This window comes from Bidens hawaiensis, unplaced genomic scaffold (genome assembly GCF_021521415.1).
Source record: "Bidens hawaiensis isolate Kalapana, Puna unplaced genomic scaffold, B.hawaiensis_p1.1 tig00011228_1, whole genome shotgun sequence".
Lineage (NCBI taxonomy): Eukaryota > Viridiplantae > Streptophyta > Magnoliopsida > Asterales > Asteraceae > Bidens > Bidens hawaiensis.
Window position 1 is genome coordinate 736,186 of NW_027491873.1, and position 13,647 is coordinate 749,832.

Consider the following 13,647-nt stretch of genomic DNA (forward strand, 5'->3'; position numbering starts at 1 on the left):
TTCTAGGTATATACTATATTTTCTAAAATCTATATATATATATATATATATATATATATATATATTAAAACAATAGGCTTTAACTCAACTTCCCCTCTTCCTATTGGTTGTTTCCTAAACTTTCCATATATATCTACCACCTCTCTAATTTTCATTTGAATAAAATAAATCAAAATTAAATTAAAATAAGATACAATCAATTCTCTTTAATAATTCTCTTTAACTTTAATTTAATAATGATTAACCAATTTATTTATTAATTAATTAATTATGATTTTTATTATTTATGCTATTTTTATTATTATGCATCTAACTAATATAACTTAATTAACCTAAAAACTCAAATCAATTTTCCTCTTTCACGCCTCCATTCTCATTGATGGTTCTATCATGTTCCACCTATCACTTTCTTCAATTCATTTATCTGTCAAATTCATGGTCCACCTTCGATAAAGGTGCTCACCATCAACATTACCTCAAGTCAGTTTAATCATCAGACTTCCTTCCAAGTTTAACTTATTTGAGATAATTAATTGATATTTCATCCATTGGATTCAATATAAAACAACCTAATATACAGAGATTACGGATTTAACTATACTATAATTGTGTGTAATTTGATATTTATGAAATATCAATTTCTGTAATCAATTTCTGTAAATTAGGGATAAATTTTCCATTTGATTAAGGAATTCTTTAATTACGGAATTTCTATATTTTAATAAATTATGATATATCATTTGATCATTTGATTAAGGTTTGATTAAGCATTCTTAAGGGTTACTATAAATACGGATTTTGACCGATTGACTAATTCAAAATTAGTCAATCAAAGATTTTAATATATAAGGCTGATTCTAATTTGAAATATATATTAATTTATAATTATTATTACTACTTACCATATGTTATATCAATGACTCAATTTTTAAATTGCTGTTTATTATAATAAAATTGTGTTATTGTTAATACATAAAAAAAAGAAATTACTTAGTTATTTTTACACAGCTTATATCAGTTACTTAATTATTCAAATGCTTATTAATTATATTATGTTGACTATTTTTATAAATTTCAACCATATGATTCACAATTTAAATATATCATAATTGATTATAATTTCAGATATTAGATATACGGTAATTGATAATCATTCAAGATATACGGTAATTATTTAATTGATTGAATTGATAATTAATTATATTCATGTAAATAAAAAGAGTAGTAACTTATTTTTCCATATTAAAAAGTTAATTCCGTATGTTTAAATATAGTCTAGAATTAAAGATTTGAATTGAATTATTCTGTATTTAACAACATTACATTTTAGTAATTCAAATTTTGAAAATCCCTTAGTCCTCATTCCCTAATTTTCGTCCATGATTTAATGTAATTGAAGTTCCCTAATTTTATGTTTTTAATTAATTCCGTATATACATTCATTCTTTATTCATTCCTCCCAAAATTCAATCCTTTACTATGAACTATATATAAATACTTCACTTTCACACAAGAATTCTTACACTATCACACCAAATTGAGCTAAAATGATTTTCTTGATTTCTAAGGTTTATATTTTTGTTGTTTATATCATTCAATTTTTTTCGTTTTTTGGTTAAAAGTGTTATTTTCAGAAATTAATGTTTTTTTTCCATCACCAGGAAGATGGAGCCAACAAACATCACTATGTTGAAACAATTGGATGTTCTTAACAGTGACTGTATCCTCAAGGTGCGTATTCTCAAACTTTGACGTCTGAAGGAAAATTCAAAGCACGGAGAAGATTGGTTCATCGAAATGATTGTTCAAGATGAAATGGTAGTTAGCCCAAACAATAATCAATACATGTATATAAATTCCTAAAAAATTAGCCCGGAGATATTTATGTGTATAATTAGCCCAAACAATGATATGAGTCCGTGTATAATTTTTAGGGATTTATACCATCGAAATGACTGCATATTGCCCGGAGAGGTTGATTTTTTTTTAATACAGGTATTCAAATTTCGTCAACATTTCAACCAAAAAAATAAAAATTTGGTCACCATTTAATTAAATCTATACAAGTATGTTTTGTGATATTAAATTTCCCTTACATATTGTTATGAATTTAATGATTTATATCGTCACTAAATCTAAATCTAACTCAAATTGCATTTTGGCATGCCTTGGAATATTGTAAGGTTAATTTATCCAACGATGTATATTGAAATAAGGTTTGTATTGTTTTCATTAGTGCTATTTTTATCATTCATAAGTATATATATATATGTGTGTGTGTGTTTTATTATCATAATTACATTTAGTTATGTTTATTTTGTGTCACCATTTTATAACCATAGTTCTCAAAGTTTTATGTCATTTTAATATTTTATAAACTTTAAAACTTTAAAGTGTAACTCAAATGTATATTTTGTAAATCAATGGTCAAACATTTCATAATGTAACATTAATACGATTGAAACTTATTATTTTTAAAAGGATTTTCAATTTTAATTTTTAAACTTTTGAATTTTATTGGTCAAACATTCCATAATGTCTAAATGTACCATAATGAAAAATGCATTATTACTAAAAAATATCCAATTTTAAAATTTAAAATTTACAATAACTTAAATACTTTTACAATCTGGTCAAACAATCCATAATTAACCTATTAATGTAATTGTGATATTAATTATTCTAATTATTATTAAAATTCAAAAAACATATTAAATCATCTCATTTACATTATATAAATCTTAAGATTGAAAACCTTAACAATTATAATCTCTCTCTCTCTCTGTCGATCGCCAATTCCGGTAAGGGGGATTAATTATTTTCTGGTAAGGTTTAATTTGATACTCTAATAGTCGATTCTCATATTATTCATTATTCATTAGCATTTTTTTTCTTTTCCCTTTTTGTTTATAATGAATTTAATTATTATATAATTTTTTTTTATAATCTCTTTAGGTTCCATATCAAAATAAAAAATTAAATGGAGATGTTGAACTATTATGGTTTTCCGGTAAGGTATTATGAAAAATACTATAATACCAAATGTGTTATTAGCATCTTGAGTTGAAGCCATAACAAGTTCAAGTCAATATTAGAGTGTATACAAGTTATGGCTCTATGAATCGTTAAACAAGTCATATAAGTCAATTGATGTTTCCAAGTGTTTAGCTATTAGCTATTAAAAAAATCAATTTGTTCCTTTTTATATTAATCATTGACAACAATGAAATGCTACAAATTAAAGTATAAACCTTGTATAAAAGGAAGTATTTAGGGAGTTGTAAATATTAAATTTATGATACTTTTGTTAAATAAATAGTTAGATTGTATAGATTTTTGTTCGTGTTTATTTTAAATTATACTTCAATAAGTTCTTCATATATCTTGTCAAAGTGAAAGGTACTTAAATTATAAAAAAAAAACACGAGGCTCATAGTTGGATGCCAATCCTTACATGTTGAAGAGATAAAATAATTTGTGAATTAATTATTAGATATAGGTGAAGGGAATGTTGGGGGTGAGGGTCTAAATGACGACAAATGAATGTACAAATTCTCGATTATCTTCTAATTAACAATTCATTATATTCATTATATGATTTAATAGACTTTGTGTATCCTTCGATTTTAGACAAGTTCAATGAACTTACTTTCAAGAACGGGCGATATTGTTGGTTAAAATTATTTGTTTTTATAATTAGAAGAATAATATAATATTCAAATATATAATCAAATTTCTTTACGTGACGAATTTTCTATTTTTCACCCGTGTATTACACGGGTTAGTAACCTAGTAAGGAAATATATGAAACTGATTTTTAGTGGTGTAAATATACATTCGCTTACCTTAGGAACTTTATAAGACAACTAGGATAGCGAATATTCACGCGAAGAACGAGAGGCATAGAGAGGCCAACCAGCTGTTGACGGAAAGGGATTGCAAGAAAAATGCTTTGCTCCATCTCATATTTTCAATTTAGCATAATTTTTTTTCTTTTTTCTCTTTTTAAACAAAGAATTTCTTTTAATCATCTTATGGTAAAGGGGACTAGAATTTGTGATCTTGTCTTTTAAATCTATTTTAAATTCAGGTGTTTAAAATCTTTGTCAAATTTTAACCGAGTACCTGCTCTTTAAAAGACATGTCTCTACTAAATGGGCTGGCCTCACGGTAACATTGAACTAGGGATGAGCTTGATACAATACTCGTATCTGTACCTGTATTCCATTGTACCCGTACTGAAAATCATTAAAAATGTGTACCAATGCATATACCAATTTTTTTGGTATGGTACGGGTAGGATTACGGATATTTCGGTACCACTTTGCTTTTTTATTCTCAAATCTTTCACGATCTTGAAACTAAACAAATTCAAACTAAAAAAATACAATATTTCCTAATTACATCCTAATTAAAAATTTGAATGTGACACTTGGATGATAAATTTTTTTAAAGATTGAAGAATCGTTTGGTGTTTGTTCAATAATAACATGGTTGGAGAATTTGTTTTATATATTAAATATGAAAAATCTCAATTAAACCCCTACATATTCCAAATAAGTACAAAATACCAAACGTACATGTACCTGTACCAGAGTGCACTTGTACCAAAGTTCAACAAAATCGAGTAACGATACCTGTACCTAATAGGCTAAATCGGTACGGGTACAAGTACAAAGTATTTGTGACAAAATATTCATCCCTACATTGAACAAATCTTTTTAAACCACTAAACATCCCAAATTTTATATACCAAAACAAAAAAATTTAAAAATCATATATGATTCTTTAGAAAATTCATCTAACGAAAAGCATATCCTTTTCAATATATTGTTCTTTTAAACCTTTTTATGCGATACATCTCTCAAAGAATAGACATTTGCAAATCTATGTAATTCTTCAATCATACTTTTGCTTCGCCTTAGTATCGTGTTTCTCTGCAATAGTAACTTTGCTCTATTGATTCGTCCAATTCTAAGATGTAACATACATTAAATTTCCTTACCAAATTCGACAATTTTAAAAGTTGAAGGAACAGTTAGTCATTTAACTTAAATAAATATAGAAAATTGACACATGATTGATGACTAAATTATGGAAGGCACATGAGTACATGACTGATGACTAATCAGAGGGAATGACATGTGTCGCCCATGTCATCACAAAATAACATGAGTCATCACAAGAATGACACATGTCAAGTTCTAGTAACACCTCGTGCTTATTGACTAAGTTTCCTAATACTATAAATAGAAGATTTTAAAGTTCATTTCTATTCAACCTAAACACCAAACCGCTTGTGTCATACCGACACCGCTCTGAAGTTTTGAAGTTTCATACCCTGACACCCTATGTAGTCGAAGTGTTGTCCATTATAAGGTATGGGCTATTTTCAAGTCATTTCAACACATAATTTATATGTTATATCCTAGTTGAATGTATATCTTAAACCTTCAAAAGTTATTATAAATATATTTAACCTTTTCATATTAAAGGTTTACAAAAATAAACATATTTTTATGATTAAGAAACGTAAAGTTTTACATATAAATGTCATTGCCAACTGTTTCTTCTAGAGGAAGAAACATAATTCTTTTAAACAAAAGACATTTATAATATAGATCATTTATGTAACTCTATATGTGACAACACAAATAGTTTAGTCTCTTGTTTAAGAAAAATAATTCGCAAAATCCCAATCAATCACGGGCTCGTTTACTTTCTTGAAAAAGCTTGATGAGAGTGTTCGAACCTATTAGGCCAAAGCATGCAACACCAAACGTCATACTGTTGTATCAAAACAAATATTTTATCAAGGTTTAAAGTTACAAATTAGACTAAAAGTCTAAAGCTAGGTAATTTGATCTAGATATTTATACAAAGTTATTCTCGAACTACAGGTTCGAGATAGCGTGCATGACATAAATCTAAAAGACATACTGATAACAAAAGTGAGTACATTGACTCTAAAACTAACACAAAGGCGTTATACACGTGTTACAGCCACATGGCTAGTAAGAGACTCAGTTGTAGGCATACGTAAAACTAATGTTAACCTGAGTAAAAATGTAACAACGTGAACATTTCGAGTTCAAAGTATCAACTTTCCAAAGTCTAGGGACTGAAATTGCTAAATTCCAAACTTGAGGGTTAAAATGAAAATTCTGATTTTTTTACCCATCGCGCTACGCGATAGGTCATCAGAGAGACCCATCGCGTACCACGATGGGGCGTCTGACAACGAGACACGTGGTATGCCACGTGTCCACACGTGGCACATCGGTCGCCACGTGTCCCGAAACGTGGCCACACGTGGCGCAACGTCCTCCACGTGTCAACACGTGGCACAACGTCTGCCACGTGGCGAGACGTAGCAGACCTATGTTGTGACTCACCTGGGCTACGTCGCGGTACGCGACGGGTGCCCAGGAGCCCATCGCGTACCGCGATGGGACATCAGAAAACGCCTATAAATAGCGGCCATGGGCATCTCATTTCTGCACACCACATCTGCCCTCTCACTTCTCTCTAGCCTCTCTCTAGAACCTATAAACAATTTGCCTCGATAAGCGTGCCACGATACCTCGTTTGTGTACAACGTTTCCTCGTAGTTGTGCCACCCTCCACCCTCACTCAATCAAGAAAGGTGTTGTTATAATGGCAAAGAGTCCCGAAAGACGTGTCAACGAGTGTTGAAGTTGGCATATCAAAGTTGATCAAGAAAAGTAAAGCGGCGTTGGAGTACTGCTCGATTCCCTAGGGTTTCTATACGCCACTAAGGTTAGGCGTAATAATGAATTCAATATAATTCAATACAAAGGCTTAAGCCCTAAAGTCGAGGTTATACTCGATACCTCGATAAAAGAAAAGAAAAGAAAACATAACAAAGAAACGAATGAAAGTTTGATTATTGAATATTGTGATACATATATATGTGTGTAAGTATATATGATTATATTCTTTGTTATGAAAATATTACTTAATGAATAAAGAGTATTCTTAAATAATAAAAGAAAAAGATTACGTTTCTTAGAGAAGAAGAAACGTCGGGTTTTTATTATAAACTAAAGGTTTATAATTTACTTTTAAACTAAAGGTTTTTAAGTATAAGAAAATGAACTAAAGGTTCATCGAGGATTGAGATAAGACTAAAGGTCTTAAACCGGATCATGTATCCGACTAACAAATATTTATACTCGTAACTATAGGTTCGAGATAAAGAAAGGGAAAGACCCTTGGACGGTGAGTGAAGCCGATCCTAAAGAGACAAGGTGAATATGCCCCAAAACTTTTATAAACTTGTTTTCAAACGAGTCAAACATGTTATGTGAAAATTGTTTACAAGGAACTACGTGTTCCTAAAACCATTATAAATGAAAGTATAAACCTAGACCTCAGGCTGTGGTATACGTATGTCTGGATCCTTACATAGGTGGTACTATGCGATGTATGGGCATGATCGCACCACCCTTGGTCGTAGGACGCTCTCCTGCAGGGAGTACGACCTTATGTGTATATTTACGGGTACTTAACTAAGTCGAACGCTGTGGTGTTTGCTGAGGTGACCTAGCGTAGAGGCTCTAGTTTATAATGTGTTGTTTGACTTTGTTATTCCTAAGCCACGTTGGGCCGAGGCAGGCGTAGTCTCGAGGGGTAATAACGTAAAAGAAGTTATTTTGAGTCGGCGTGTTCACCAGCATTTGTTGCTGGCGTATTTTCTTACATTTTGCAGGTGAACAAGTTTAGCGCTTGGAGTGTCGAAGCGCTATTGATATATCCGATGGCTCGGATTCATTTTGTAAACTTAATATGGTGGTTTGTAAATATTAAACAAGTAAATGTTTTGTAACAACTTAAACGGGTGTTTATAATCCCGTCTTTTATATAAGTTACATTTTCGATCCTTAAAGTTTTATAAGTCTTCCGCAAATCAACGCAACTCTGATCTATTTACAATTGTTGGATCACACTCCTAGGCCTAAGATAGGGGTGTGACATTGTACACTCGACTGAAATAGTCTCGCTGAGGGTGTATATATACTAATACAAACTACGATTGAAAGAGTTTTAAGTTCTTGCCAACATAAAATATTTTGTGTCTGTTAATGTTATTCACCATATCTTAGATGATGTATAATATTAAACATTTTCAGGTAATCAATAGTAAGTGATAAGGACAGTAGAGTAACAATGAGACAACTCATTGGAGACATCAAAGGATCCGAAGGCTTATTTTGTTAAACTCTTTATAAAACATGATTATATAAAACTAAATGTTTTATATTATCTAGGGTATTTAAATTCCTATTTGTTTAAAAAAAATTTGTCAAAAGAAATTTCTTCTGCAATAAAATAAACTCTGATATATTTTCAAAACCAATACCAACTATCGGCCATACGTGTAGGCCCCAATGGCCGGGTGTGAAAAGACTTTGCTTTGATCACTTGTCTCAAATAACCGATCCTCAAATAGGATTTTGCTTCAATCAACACATTGCTTCCCCTATTCATGCCTCGTTAAAAGAATTTGCTTGATTCACTACAGACAAGTAATAAAATCAGATTTTTCTTCAATTGGAGAATTGCTTCGATAGAATTTTGATTCAATTGAAATTGGAAACAACTAATCTTCAAGTTTCATCGTTTTTGCTACTCATATTGCTTGCTTGTAGAAATCCAAAAGCATTGAAGGAGCAAAATCTTTGTAAATGACATGGAAGGTTTAGAGATTGAAATTTCAAATACTTTGTGAGCAAGAGAAACGATATGTTGAGGTCAAATCATTGGCGGACTTACCTATTGCTGGCTACGGCTCAAATTTTTACGGGTAGTGTAAAAAAAAAAATTGGTCAATTTTCGTGTTTCGTTTCGGCTGGAAAAAAATAACGTTCCGGCTAAGATTTTAAGCCCAACTAATATATGTTTTAAACCCAATAAAAAAATAAAGCCCAAACAAACAAAACCCATTAACCCAACCCAACCAACCCATTAACCCATCTTTCACAACAACAAAAAAATCATACGCAGTCTTCCTTCCATCTCCCCTGTAGTAGCGCAGCAAAGCCAACCACCAAATTGACAGGAACAAAGTCGACGTGTAGATCCTTCTCGTAGAGAGCAGCCAAAGCACGAAAGGTATCCGGTGAACCGACGGTCCCATGCAATTTAAGAGCCATTGCAGTCTTGCATAGCACTTGAAACAAGTGATGGTAAAGGTATGATGAAAAGGAGACTAATTATACAGATAACTAGATAAGGCTAAGTTTGATATTTTATATTTAAGGCTATTTTTGTGGGGTTGTCGGTGTTGATGGTTTATGTTAGATTGTTAGAATAATTATAATTAATATGGCATGTGGAATTGAATAGGTTTGGTTTTTGTTTAGGTTTTTGTTATGTTATTGATTATTGGTTATTGGTTATTGATCATTGATTATTGATATTGGTTATTGAATATTGATTATTGATATTAGGTTTTTGTTTAGGAACTTTGAATCTTTGAAGATGAGTAAACAAGCTCTTATTAGCAACCTTTTTAAACGTAAAAGAAAAGAAAACGATGACATTGGTTCATCTTCACAAAGTTTAAATATTCCTACTTCATGTTCAAATATGGTTGATGATTTGCAAGAAAATGAAGATATCGGTCCAAGTTCAAGTCCTTCAATACGTTCAAAAATCAATTTGGATGATCTTCCTTCGGATCTCGCCGATAGACCACCTATTACTAGTTATCATCCTAATCAAATAGATGACGTAAGAAGAGCATAACTTTAAATGGTCAAATTATTCTAGTGGCCGGAGACGTTTTAATGTCAAATGGTTTGATAAATATGATTGGTTGGAGTATAGAACTAAACAAGAAAAAGCATATTGTTTATGTTGTTACTTGTTTAATGGAAGTGTTGGTAATCAAGCTATCAAAAACCGAAGAGGAGATATTTACAGCCCAACCTATATCTGCCACTGTTGGTTCATTAACCCGGTTAGTTTAAATTTATTTGTTGTCATGTTCTTTATATTTGTTTCGTTAACATTGTATTAAATATGGGGAAATAAAAAATTTTGAACGCTCCGGCTCGGTTTCGAGTCTAGATCCGCCACTGGATCAAATGCCTTCGTCAAAAGCAAAAACAAAATCGATCTAATTTTGTGTTTGAGAAAAGTGACAATGATCAGTTAGATCAATTTAAGCACAATTCTAAATGCATGGTTGTTTAAGCCATGTGATAATGTCAAGATGGAGGGACTAACATGTCTTGAACCCAATTAAATGGATCTAAGTGGAATGGATGTGTGATGGGTTGTCATCCCGTTATACATAATCTTATATTAGATGTTATGTTAGAAACTCGTGTAATTAATATTTAAGATAATATTAAATAGTTAGTAATGAATACTTAAAAATTATAAAACAATATTTTGAGATATATATGATTGAAAGTGGGTCGGTGAGATGGAAATCAATTCTCTTCTTAAACACAATTTGTTTTGAACTGAAATCAGTTTTCGTTAATTTTACAAGTTGTAAATCTAAATATCACAAAGGGTGAAAGGTAAAAACAACGTAAGCGAGAAAAACTAGGTTCGGCTCATAGAATTATGGTATATGACGGTCGATAATTACAACCACTTACAATATCACAACAAAACACAGAATCCACTACTTCTACAACAACTTGGATATATCAAGGCCTTCAATTACACTAAATGAAATAATATAGCAAGGCCTTCAATTACAACTAAATGAAATAATATAGCAAGGCCTTCAATTACACCGATCCATTTAATGTGCATATCACAAATACAAAATGCACACAATTTCAAAAACTTCATTCCAAGCTATATATATAGCCACTTTGAGTTAAACTATGCATCCAAGATTGAGTCGTTATCAACACCAGAGACTCAGAGAGGTGCCATTAGTTGTGGTTAGACATCACACTTGTTCCAAAATCACCACTTACCCTCTTGGCTAGTTTACTGGAATCATGCCATGTGACCCGCTAGTACCAGTTAACACTCTAAATTTCCCATTCCCATAAATTACAATCTTGTGTCACATAACTTAAATCAACATTCAACAAGTCTATTCTTATATAAGTAGCCAATTACAAATCTGAATTTTGATTTAGTTACTAGATCATCATTATTATATACATAATAGTCAAAATGTATTCACTATTTAGCATGTAAGATATGAATTTACATGGTTAAAGTTAACAAGCAAACTAATATAAGGTTTAAGAGACAACCAGCACGTAAATTCCAAATTAGCCTACTTGGTACAAACTTCATCATTTATGTGAAAATGGTGATTCCTAATTATCCCTGACTCCCTGTTAATTTATCAAGTATGTATATAATTACAGATGAAGTTGCTTTGTTGCATATAAAAAAATTGCAGCTCCTTTAACATCATGCTTGCCACTTGGTTAGATGACTTTAGTGGCTCGCTTTATAACTTTAATGATTTGTTCGTCTAAAAAAGAAAAAAAGGGTCATATCATAAGTTTGAGAGCTATTATGTAAAATTAAAAACATGCTATAGGCCATAAGCGTGGTGATCACCATTTTAAAATTAACCATCTTTGCCATCATACCTAATGGTATGGGTAGCCGTAAGTGGTTGTAAATTAAGCTTTTTAAACACCTTATCCTTTTCATTTTTCTTTTTGGCAAAATAAAAGTTGACCGGTGTCTCGCTAATAACTTTTTTATTCTTTTTTGTTTATTGCTTTTAATATATGATGTTTTATAAATTACAAAAATATCGTTACGGCGTATTCATTTTATCTATGTTTCAGTGTAAGTTACGTTTAATTAGGAGTTGTGCGTGATAATACACAAATCATTTAAGCATAGACGAACAATTCATTGGAGTCCTTTTAGTGTTTTTGTGTGTGTGTATTTACCGTCACAAGTTGGTTATTCTTTTCTATGATAATGTTTTATGTTTCGGTTAAAAATTGTTATTTTACGTTTTAACGTATCACATGTGTGTGCGTGGTTCAACCTTTTTATGGTCATTTTATACGATTTAACACACCCACCACAAAATGCAGGTCCTAATACATAGTTATTTTACCAAACAGTATGTGACGTAACTGATTTACCTTTAAATTCTTATTAAACTTCTTTTGTATGTTAACAAAATTTATTTATATGTTCTTTAATATAAATAAACACATAGTGTTATATCTAGTTTATTTTGTGTGCATTTTACTACAAATGTATCACAAACTGAGTTATACTTGGTCTAATATAAATTTTAGCTTGAAGTACAAATATGATCACCATCCAAAATGAAAATATTTAATTTTCAAGTAAACTATTGAGTCATTTTAGCATATGTTCAAGCTTTGAATCCAGCCTACACAAGTTTTAGTTTTTTTTTAAAATCATTTTCACCACATGTCAACGTTTAACTTAACTCATTGGTGATGGTAAAAAATAAATATATATTCAAATTATATAAATTAATAAAGGTGTTTCTAATAATAAAGATGCCACATAACTTGATAAAAATTTTAAATTCAGATTGATACGTTTGACATAAACGTATTATACATTGAAAATTATATATAAGATATTTAAGTAAAATTAGGGAAGGAAAAAAAATAATAAAATAAAAGAAGGCAGTCTACGTCAATTCTTATTCATACAAACAAAATACTACTAGTTAATTACATGTATAAACGGTGTTTCACGTAAAACAAATATAGAAATGCCATGGTTGGATAAAAAGTCGTCGTCTGTTTGCTCATCGTTTTTCTTGCATTTGTTAATTGTAAAATAAAAGCACATTTGATGTTACAAGCTGTCTTCCACATTAGACCATTCAACAACTCTACATATTCGTCCACATACGGACTGTCGTTTTTCTTGTTTCATTAATAGTAAAACCAGACACTGTTGTTGTTCAATATCGTGCTTGTAACAGAGACGCGCAGAGAATTTAGTCGGTATGAGTTCAATTATTATGGTGCCGGTACGATACTGGCACTTGTTGTAGCAACTAAAAGAGAAAACCTTAGTAATAAAGTCATAATACGCTCTGAAGGATATCAAAACATGTTCGGTTCATTTATCATCTTATGGAATTAATTACACATAACAATTTTCACATTGTTAATATTAGTTAAACGTGAAAGAATACATGAAAATACAACATGAGAAGTTATATATGTGTACATACTAAGAAATTCTACAAAAATCAAACTAACCAGCACATAATTAGCCAAAAATACAAATAACCAAAATTCCCAATCAATTGCCTAACTCACGCTAACATTTTCAAGATATATAAACATGATTGTTCGCACGTCAAGATCGTAAGTACACAACAGTACTCCATCTATCCTACCCAACATTTGATTTTTGGTACATAGGCAAAACCACAACCAATCTTTCCAATTCCAATATTTTGTCAACATTATTTAAGGGCAGATTGCAAACGACATTTTCCAAAATGAAGGATATCTAGCTTAGAAGGTTGCACAATTAAAAACACATAGTTCGTGATGGTGAGGTAGCGTGTCTTTGTCAATGTATCCATGGTCTTTCTGAAAAAAGAACCTTGATGAACATACACATACAACTATATGTCTATATATATACATATGAAGATTCTTTGTAATGCATATC